The sequence below is a fragment of the Malurus melanocephalus genome, unplaced genomic scaffold (assembly GCF_030028575.1).
Source record: "Malurus melanocephalus ecotype Western Australia unplaced genomic scaffold, MMel_1.1 scaffold_100, whole genome shotgun sequence".
In the NCBI taxonomy this organism is placed as follows: Eukaryota; Metazoa; Chordata; class Aves; order Passeriformes; family Maluridae; genus Malurus; species Malurus melanocephalus.
This window is the reverse complement of record NW_026623332.1, coordinates 2,181,034-2,191,897: the sequence shown is the minus strand read 5'-3', so window position 1 is coordinate 2,191,897 and position 10,864 is coordinate 2,181,034. Positions and strand designations below refer to the sequence as shown.

Genomic DNA, 10,864 nt, shown 5'->3' with positions numbered 1-10,864 from the left:
TTGTGAGTGTAAACTTCAGGTAGTTGAGACTGTCCTGATCTATATCACATTCAAGTATTTTTATTTTCATTACATAGTCGATAAAACATGCTAAGTTTTGAAGATYCAACAAACATTTGGAATTCTTCACTTTGAACTTTGTCTTGGCTGTAGTTACTGAGACAGAAAAGAGAATGTTCCGAAGGATCATTTATTTTATCCTCTTTTATATTGCTTTTGAATATTGCTTTTTTGCAGTTGAGTGACTGCGAAAAGTGTCGGGATGGATGACTTGAACAGTGACAGTGTTTCACCTCTTTTTTTTTCTTCTTCTTTTACAGGGGAAACGTTTATGCAAGTAGTCACCCATACTTGAAAAGAGCAGATTAACAAATCGGCTTTTTGTTTCTTTGCTGGCTTGAGGGGACTTTTGGAGGGGAGRTCCTAGTCCTTTCACGCACTACGGTGACAGCACTAGGGATGGACAAGGAACATGAATGGGACACCCGGGATGCTGTCACCTCCACAGCCATCCTGCCCGGTCCGTGGTACTGCTGCCGTACTCTCCAGCTCCAGGCAATCCTCTGCCCCCACTCCGGCGCTGGAACCGAAACATTCCCTACGGAGAAACGAGTCCTCCCGCTAAAACGGAGAATTAGGGCATTTCCGTGAAGTTCAAGGCGGGGAGGAACGGGCGGGGGGGAAAAGCCGTGTGCGCGCCAGGGATAAACAAACACAAGGGCACAGACGGAGCGAGAGGAGCTGCTGGAGCGGGGCGGGCTCCACCGCGCCGGGCCGCCATGGCGTGAGGGGCCGGCGGGGGGAGGAGGAGGAGGAGGACGGGGAGAGGTACGGAAGGAGGGCGGGGAAGCGGGAGGTGGAGCGGGAGCGGGGGAGTCACTTTCTTCCTGCGTTGAAAAACGCACCCCTCACCCCCTTCGCCGCTCCGTCCCCCGGGGCTGCGGAGGAGAAACTTTGTGGCAGGCGAGAGGCGCTCGGCGGCGGGCGGGGGCGGTGAGTGCCCGTGAGGGGCGGGCAGCGCTGCGCTGCGGTGCCTCCATCCCGCCGCTGCCGGGGCGCCTGGCGGCGGGACGGGGCGGAGCGGGGCGGGGGAGTGCTGGCTGCGGCTTTGGCAAGGGACGGGCGGTCCCAGCGCTGCCCCCAGCACATTCCCGGGGCTGTGCGGCTTCTCGGGGAGCGGCTCCAGGTGCCGGCGGGGCCGGGCTGAGGGAGYGGGTCGGCCGGGAGCGGGGTGAGCGGCGGGCGGGGGCCGGGGCGTCCCGCGGGGAGCAGCCCTCAGGCGGGACGGGCTTTTCCCGGCCATCCCGGCGGAGCGGGGCTGCTGTCGGGACACCCRCAGGACGGGCCCCGCTTGACCGAGGGAGGTGGGTGGGTGTGTGCGGGGGGACGTGGCGCTTTTCGTGGGAAGCTTCACCTGTGGGCGCCGTGTGTAACAGCTCCGCTCCTCCGCAGCGCCGGGACCGCAAGCGCCTCCGAGCCTTTGGCCACTGAGTTCAGCCTCCCAAACATGCGGGTGTGAAAGGTAAGCGGTAGCATCCTTGTGTTGTACCTAGGCAGGCTGAGAGTCAGGAAAAGAGCGACTTGCCCGATGCAACTTCCTGCCGCTTCTTTTATTTATTYTTTTTTTAATTGAAAAGTTTTAAGTGACCTGAGATTAGAGCTGTCAACTTGGGAAGGTCCGTCTTCTCAGCCCTGGGCAGCGAGTTGCAGTTCCTGTAGCTAGTACTGCATGAAAGCAAGGCATCATCACTTGGTGCGTCTCATGCCAGCTCATAAAATTCAATTTGGTATGAATGAAAGTAACCACCCTCTCTTATCTTCTGTCATTCCCTCTTGAAGCAATATAAAGCTGTGACATGTTCCTGCGTTTTCGATTTGGAGTGGCTTGGTTTTTAGCCATGAGCAATGGCAACATGAAAAGTAGACACAGCTGTGAATGAAATACAAGAAATATTGCTCAACTTGGAGATTTTTCAGTCACACTAAGAAGATCAACTGCAGTTTAAATAACACAAAAATTTTAATATAGTCTAAACAAAGACAAAGAAAATCTCAGCCAAAATATTGCCACATTATGTTTATCATGCCAGCTATTATTATAACTCATTGCAGTTTTTCAAGAAAGGAACAATTCGGCTGAAGGGCAGCAGTGGGAGTCAATAACTCAGATGCTGTTTATTATTCTGAAAGACTCTAGCTGGGTAGCCTTGGGCAAGTTGCTCCACCTCCCTATGGCTCTGTTTTCTTCCTCATAAAACAGATAAATGTGCTTGCTTGCTTCACAGCKGTGTTGAGAAGTTTAATTAATTAATTTGTTTTGTAACTACTTGTATTTTCTTGGGTGCATCTTTCTACAGAAGTGTTAAGTAGTATTTCCACTATGGGTTTCCTTAGTGTGTCTCATTGCTTGTATGTGTTTTTTTCAATGACCTTAATTAGCTAAGTTTTTAGGAGAAGTCARCAAAGTAATAGTTCTGGATTGGGATAGTCTTGACTCTGTAAACCTCACTGAGAYGTGAATCCAAAATATATTAACCACAGTGTATTTTAATGGGGCAGAGCTATTGATCCTCTTAAAAAATGAAGTTTTCTTACTATTCAAAGTAAGAGATTGCCTTTATTGTTTTGTTTGAGGTTTTGTGATGTTTCACATAATTTTGAATTGCCATGAGAAACACTCATGCGCTCTTAAGATAATAAAAGAAAAAGATACGAGAATGGTTTATAAGCATGCCTGTGTTCTCTGCTGTGAAGTCTGACCTCAGAAGACACCCAGTGCTAATTTTCCAGTAGACCTTCATGTAGAATTATTGGTTCTAACCTGTTCTTTGGTTATAGAGAACATTGCAAGAAAGAAATGCATGAACTGAACCATTGCTTGTCTGTGGTAAAAGTTGATTGATTTTGGTTGCCTAGGCAGCCTCAGTTTTTATTGCAGTGTGTTTTAGTTATTATGACTAGATATTGAGTAAATATCTGTACAACAATGGAGAGGAAAATATGGTTAATTACCTGGTCAAATGTGATTTTCATAGGTTGCATACAGTTGTAAGTAAAAAGGAGTATCTTAAAGCTGATTTTAGAGTGACATCTTGGGTTTSGTTCTTTTTAAAGGCTCATGAGGTCTGTGTGTAGCATTTATCTTCCTGGAGAACAATGGTACCAAGTACGTAAGCTTTTTTCAAACTGAATTCAAATAAAAACTAGATCAGTGGTGGTCAAAAGTCATTGACATCACCAGGCAGCTGTTGGGTTGTGAATGAACACAGGGAGTTTATATCCTAGTAGAGAATTGGTCTTATCCATCAGTACACAGCAGTCTGAGCAGTGAAAACTAGGGTTAAATGAGGAGGTAAATGTGTCCCTAAAACTGAAGTGTCCCTTCTCTCAGAAGTGATTGCATTTAACTAAAATTCTGTCACATTCTTAGTCTTGTGTATGGAAACTTGCACATCTGGCACCCACAGCATACTATAGCAATGAGCATAAATAAATTTAGTTACTATTGCTATTGTTTCTGGATGTTTTGCAAGAAATAAAGCACTTTGGCAAGGGGGTGGGGTGGAGCCTGAAGAAATTAAAATTGAAGAAAAAAACAGCTTTCCATAACCATTGTTTTCATGTTTAGACTTGGTAATCCAAAGAGATTGACTTTTTCTTAGCTAGGTGTATTTCATTGGTAAATATGTTAYCTCAGCAGCAAGTTTGTCCTGGCTGTTCTCACCTTCTTTGCTGTGTCCCTTCAGCTGAGGTAGATTGAAGAGCGCAGTTACACCAGTGGGAGTCCCCGAAACTGTTAAACCATGGTGCCAGTTTGTGTTCATGCCTGTAGCCACATATGTAATATAAATAATTCAATAGATTCTGCATTTGACTCCCTTTGAGCCAGACTTCTGTTTATCTGGGTAAACTTTGTGCTGATGTCTCTTAGCCCAGCTGGGATATGGTGAGGTGTAGCAGTGCTGCATTAGTAAAACCCCAAACCCTTGTGCAYTGTGCTTTGACCAGATTTGGTTACCTGCTCCGGACAAGAACTGGGCAGAGAAGGGAACTAAAGGAAATTTAGCAAATGCCATCAGAGATCTCTTTTCTGAATGCTTTGTCAGTACAAGTTTAGCAGAAGTTAACTGTTGGTAAYGGAGAGCTGACCAAAGGGATCTGGTCATTTTGGGGATCACATGAAGGACAGAGCACTGGAAATAATTTCTCACATCAGTTTCTGGCATGACACTTCCATCCACCCTTGGGACATGGTGAGGTGTAAAAGCACAGACACAATGTGGCTATTATGTACACAATCTGCAATTACCTTCGTTTTTCGTTTCGTTTTTCTGTCTGTTTTTCCTCTTGCTTAGACTCAGTTTATGCAGTAGGAATCAGCACTAGCATTGTTTATAGGGTAGGCAAAGGGTTGTAGGGACACTGGTCACTTGACTCAGCAGGTGTTATATCAGTACAGAAGAAATGTAATTTTAACATAAAAGTTCTTTCACCACAGTTGTCCTGGTTTATGCTCTTACTTTGTTTGCAGGATTTTTATCATAAATATTAAAAACGTTGGACATTTTTGTATAAACCTGGTATGCCTTCTTAAGCCTTCTAATCAGRTGGCTGTCTAGAGCTGTTAAAGTGTTTTGAAAAGTTGTTTACAAGCATTTCTGTGGATATGTTCCTTTAAAGCCTTTTAATCATATCCTTGCAATCATGGTTCATCACACATTTTGCCAAAATGATCTGTCCAGTTTCAGTTCTGCTATGAGAACCGTGCCTGCACAASTTACAGTCAGAAATGGGATCATAASATTCTAAATTTCAAAATTAACCCATAATGTAATGGTTGTGTTGACACCTGMTCACAGGTTGCTCATGCACACTGTGAGTAGCTGCATTTTGCTACTCAGTGTAATAACTGAAATATTAAAAAATGGAATAATGTAGCCATTTAGCTCCTACCTGCATTTGAGGCTTCTGTCCTTGAAATTGTAATCATCACTTTTATCAAGGCTTTTGTTAAGGATATTTTGGGGAACACTGAGAACAATGACAGCCTCGAAGGAGCTACAGGACAACACATTTTGTCTCTCCAGGTTTGTACCCTGAAAAAAAACAGTTACATCTGGGTACATGTTTATTATATCTATGATGACAGAGAGGAGCTGTATGCTCTGTCTATGAAGAAACCCTAGATAATGAGGTGACGGCAGGAAGCAGCAGAGGTAACAACAGAATTGTACCAAAAATAATGAAAAATATACTCATCTGTATCACCCTACCTGCAGCTGCCAGGTAGGGTGWTACAGTTTAGGTCCACAAACACAAAATGAACCAATAGTTCCGTGTGAGTACACATTTGGGGTCTGCATACTCACACTCTGAGATTATATGTAGATAGAATGAAAGCAAATGTTGATTTAAATTGCCTAAATTTCAGTCTACTTAGGTCCATAAATTGACCAACATCAGCATCTTTGGACATTGCTGGTGCTCCTACATCCTGTCATGATAATTTAACATATACAATTGCCATGGTGTAATCCCAGCTGGCAACTCAGCCCYGCASAGCCAYTTGTTCACTCCCCTCAGTRGGATGAAGAAGAGAATTGGAAGGACAAAAGTGAAAACACCCTTGGGTTGAGATACAGTCARTTTAATAGATAAAAGCCRCACAAAACAAAGAATTAATTCACMSCTTCCCATGGAYGSGCAGGTGTTCAGCCAYCCCCAGGAAAGCACRATTCCATCACATGTAATGGTTATTACATGGGAAGATAAATGCCACAACTCTGAACGCACCTTTCTTCTTTCCCAATATTACAGGCTAAACATGACATCATATGTTATGGAATAGCACTGTGGTCTGTTGGRATCAGCTGTCCTGGCTGCCCCCTCCCAACCCCTTGTGCATCCTCAGCCCTCTTGCTGATGGGGTGAGGGAAGAGGCAGAGAAGTCCTTGGCTGTATAAATGTTGCTCAGCAGKAACTAAAACATCCCTAAATTATCAACCSTGTTTCCAGTGCGAATCCAAAAYATAGCCCCATACCAGGTACTGTRAAGAAAATTAATGCTACCCTAGCCAAAACAATAAAAATAACACTAAAAGACTAATATAATTCTGTATGCAACACTGAGTCATAAACAGGATATGGAAACATAGTTAAAATGMGTTTTGATCCCATAGCAACTGAAGGATATGATGCATTTTAGAATTCCTSTCTATTAATACAAAGTCCTGTGGAAATGCTTTACAAATAAAAATATTTATTTGATAGCTTCAGCTAAAGTCTGTCGATAGATATACAGAGAGTGAGAGCTGGCTTTGTAAAACACCAGCAGAATCACTGTTTGTTTATGACACCTTGAAGGCAATTGAACAAAAGACAATTAAAACAATAAGCAGGGAATATTAAAACTGTTAATTATACTTAGGTGAGAGGAGAAAAACAAATGAGGGGATTTAAAATTTTTACAAGTATTTGGAAGAGTGAAGGTCAAGCCCAGAAGAGTTGGAAAAAGGATAGAAGCTAAAGTCTTGAATGAAAGCACTTGTTTCGGTATCAGAAGTTTCTGGTGTTGTAATCAGYCTCCTCAGAAATGAGGGAAGATGGATGGCATGCAGCTCCCTGCGGTGGTTTAGGCACAAAGAGGAGTTCTGACAGCAGTAAATTGGCTTTCCCCTTTTCCGTGTATGATTATTTTTTCCTGTCCTTGATTTGCACCTCCTGGGCATTGYCGTCACCCTGTGAAGTTTTTCCAGTTCTTCCTGTGCTCTGTGATTGTACCACTGGATCCACACAGAGGCTCCTGCTTGCCCCAGGCATTCTGTTCCATCATTCCCTTCTTGTGACAAGTGGYTGTGCCTCAGGGGCTGTGGGTTGCTGTCAGAGGAAACCCTAAACATCATTCCTAAATACCCCACACCAGAGGGTTCACAGCCTTACTGACCCTGAGTGGCTCTCTGTGCCCRGGCCAGGAAGACAAGCTACTTCTCAGTAGCTGCTAAAGGAATATTGTTTCACCACCCTGATTGTGCAGGAACCTTAGTTCTGTGCTTCTGAAGTGCTTGTTGCTGTCCTAGTCCTAAGCCCTAAAAAGGTGCCCTACCTACCTAACAGAGTAACACGTGGATGAATGGTTTGATTCACCTCTGGGACATTAAAGGAGCAGACAGAAGGAGGGAGAATGTCCTCCTGGCCTGGATAAAAATTCTCAAGCAGCCTTCCAATAGTGTTAACATCTGTGAAAACACTTCTGAAGTAAAAAGCAGGACCTAATTTTAATTATTGAAATGGCCTTTTGAAATTATGTCAGCACAGGATACAGTGCTGGTGTTCYAGAGGAAGTCTTTCTGTGGTAGCTTATAGTTTTGTGCCTTTGATCGTAAAAGTGACTGGGCTTTCATTCCCTGAATGTGGATGCCTTAACAGGCATGTCTGTACTGGTAGGGAATGATCGTCTGCAGGATTCTAGATATCAAAATTACTTCCTCAGTCATTCCATAGAGTGAAGTATGGAATAAAAGATACCGGTAAAGGTTAGTGTTAGTGCAACCAAAATATTACAGAGAAAGCATTTTTACAGGAGGATAAATTATAAAATAGAAGGAAATTCTAAATTCCCAAATTATGGTTTGGACATGCAGACCATTTAAATCATGTTTTTGCTTGAGGCAGGGAGAAGTTTATGAATTCAGTGTGTGTGTGTGTGTGTGTGTGCGCCCTGTTAGTTTAATAATACAGTGATAAAATAGACCAAGAAGCTTTTAACTGAAAGGAATTTACATCACAGGTATCTCACAGATCCTACTGTGAATTTGCAAGAATACTTTGCAGTTGCTGTCTTACCTGTAGCGTGGTGGAGAATGAACGCAACCCTCCATTCTTCCAGAATTATGGTCTGACACGGCTGTGTATTGCTCCACACAGACCCATTTGATTTTGTGTTAGATCAAAGGACAGGCACAAGTTTAAATCCTGACTGCTGACATGATGTCATACATTGATAATCCCTATAGGAGCTGGCTGTTTCTGGTTGCCGTTAGGATTTTTTCATAGCACAGCTGTTAGTCAGATGCAGAAGTTGATGCAAAGCTTCTTTCAAGGTATTTCAGATCATTTCAGAACAAGYGCATACTAACACCTGGGTACCTGAGCTATGCTTTATTTATGGCAGATGTAATTCTGAATTATATTTGGGATTTCAGTATTTAAGTTTTGAAATACCTTTGAAAGTGTATAATTGTGATGTAGCATGTTTTTCATAGTGAAAAAATCAGAGGAAGAGATGAAGTAATGTCCCCTGGTGGCTGAGGTTGTAATAGGTRTTTGTCAAGTTTTAAGTAGTGATTTTTACACCTTTCCAGTATTTTTATTGGAGAGGCAGATGGTCACTGGTTTTAGCTCACCAACCAAAAGGTGGCTGAAGGACTCCTGAATGCTCCTGACTCTTGGCACGTGGGAGTTTCCTACCCTGGTGTCTTGCCCCACAGCTTTGAAAGGGACTCAGCAGTACTGCTTGTTGTTGTAGAAGATACACAGYTTGGGACTTTGGTCAGCAGATTTGTTGTGATTATTACAGCACAAGGATAAGCTTATAGTTTTATTTGTTCTGCTCCATCTGCCACCTAATTATGCTGTATTGGATATGTTTCTCTGGAACTAAATGCAATGCATATATGGGAATTAGTCTCTATTGACCCTTTCACCTCTCCATTTTCATGGACCTGTCCTGCATTGTTTAATGCTAAAATGTCATTGGATTCAGTTGAAAAACTTTGTTACTCTCTCATTTTTAAATATGTTTGCAAAATATTTAGATTGGTGGTAAAACTGACTTGGTTGAACAAAATWGCACTTCAGTTGATGTAACTGTCATGATTTTAGAATGTTGCCATTATATGTCACCAAAATTTCCAGCTGATAAATTCCATGCTGTTCCTCTCATCAGCAACAAAGTCAATTGCAATGTGTGCAAAAAGATATTTCAGCTATTTGGACAAAGTGCAAAAAAAGAAGTTCCTACAGAAGTCTGCTTTTTTCCACTGTGATCCGACCTACTGCTCCTCGTGTTACATTTTGGCAGTTGTCAGCACTGGGACAAAAAGATGCACATTCCATTTGATGGAACAAGATTCCACACACATCTCTTCGCAATCTTACCTATTAGTTTCACAGTTTTGGTAGGACAGCAGCTGTTTCTGATTGTTGACCATTTCTTGTTAAAATATCTATTACTTTCTTACCTACTTTAGTATTGGGTGCTAAAATTGCTTATTTTAGTTCTAATACCAGTCCTTGTAATGTAATTTTTGACAAAACCGTAGTGATGCTGTTCWAAATGGAACTGCATGTTACAATATTACAAGCATTGAAAAAAATTGAGTTAAAAACCTTCTTTTTCACTGTCAATAATTTATGAAGTGCAAAAAAATTATGAAATCCAAGTTCATGCTGACTCAGAGGCCTACTCTACTGTAAAAGTTTGCACACTGAACCTGAAGATTTGATTTTTGTCAGTGTGATGGAGCAGATTTTCCTTTAAATGTTTGAACAYGTTTCTTACACAAACATTTGTTTCTCAGGTATCTCAGGTAACGATAATGAGAACTCTAGCTTTTGTTGAAAATAGTAGCTTCCCAGAAGAAGACAAAAAGTCTGACGTGCTGATGTCCCTACCTTAGGCTCTGGGAAGATCTTTTATTCAGAAACCTGAGTAATCTGTGGTGTTGTAATGCTTCCAGTTCGTGGAAGTTTTAGCCACTTGAAATCCCACCTTTTTTGTTCCTGAATTTAAATGTTGACAAGATGCCTGTGTCAGAGGTGAGTCATGGGCTGGTGTGGGGGATCCCAGCAGAGACACYGGCAATTTCTGCTTTTTAAGAAGTGATAGAMGTGTGRTCYCAGGAAAAAGCASMCACAAAACAGMGTGGCTCTTCAGAACTGATACTACAGGRAGGCATAGTTCTTTACCYGKTTTTAATTCTTAATCACCCACAAGRAGGTCAGATTGCTTCAAGGACAGCTGTGCAAGCTGGTGWCCTTAACAGTGCCATCATTTCCTCTCCCTCCTCCTCTGCCTCTCTCTCACTCCTCTTCTCTCAGTGATGAATTGACATTTCTACACACATGTGGCAGGAATAAGTAGGCCTATCTTTGCTTTTAAATAGTTTATTTGGTGAAGTTATCTCGATAAACCAATGTTTAGTTTAGTTAGTGGTTTCAGTTTCACAATACTTCTTTTTGGGAGTTCAGTTGAACATCTACCAGTTAATGCAGATGGGGAGAGCTAAAGTAGTTAAGATTTATCTGTTTTGGGTGTTTTTYCTGGAATAATTGATGGTTTTTACTGTTTGTTTATGCTGGCAGTGAGGTGGAAATAATTTTAAATGCTCTTTCAATCKAGAACTAAGTGACAACATTTTCCAAGCACATTGTATATTAGCATTTTCTTCCATGGGCAAGCATCCTTTATTCTCCTTTTAATTTTCAATACTTTATCAGGTCATGGTTTCCCAACTGAATAAAACCCCCTAGTATTCAGAAAAGGTTGAGTTCCTTGGTAAARCTTTTCTTGGAAGATGTGGCTGGTAATGATGTAGTGTAATATGAGAGTAAGAAATTCCTTTAGCTTTTAAAAATGGTATTGTGAGTGCACRTCAAATGATCAGAAGGCCTGGGCTCCTATTCTTCCAAGCCCTGTGTATCAAGCAAACTTACAGCAGGTTCACTCACAACTGGAAAGCTGGAACTTATGTGGGCTGTTACTTGCACAGATCTGGCTTCATCTGTGCAGATAATCRGGGTTCAGAGGTTTGTATGGAGTGGCTGCTGTGAGTTATTCTCTTCATATCATAGGAAGGGTGTCAGT

General features: G+C 42.3%; 1 protein-coding gene across 2 annotated transcripts in view; it reads left to right on the top strand.

The window, feature by feature from the left end:
• The first annotated feature begins 856 nt into the window (after positions 1-856).
• DSE (dermatan sulfate epimerase) overlaps positions 857-10,864 on the top strand; it is a 34,129-nt gene continuing 24,121 nt past the window's right edge. Inside the window, exons 1-2 of one of the 2 annotated variants that reach the window (XM_057368993.1) lie at positions 857-993; positions 1,453-1,522. The gene's annotated coding sequence lies outside the window, so the exon portion shown is untranslated. Of the gene's footprint in view, positions 994-1,108; positions 1,187-1,452; positions 1,523-10,864 lie in introns of those variants that run through there. The other variant, XM_057368994.1, reaches the window with a different exon arrangement.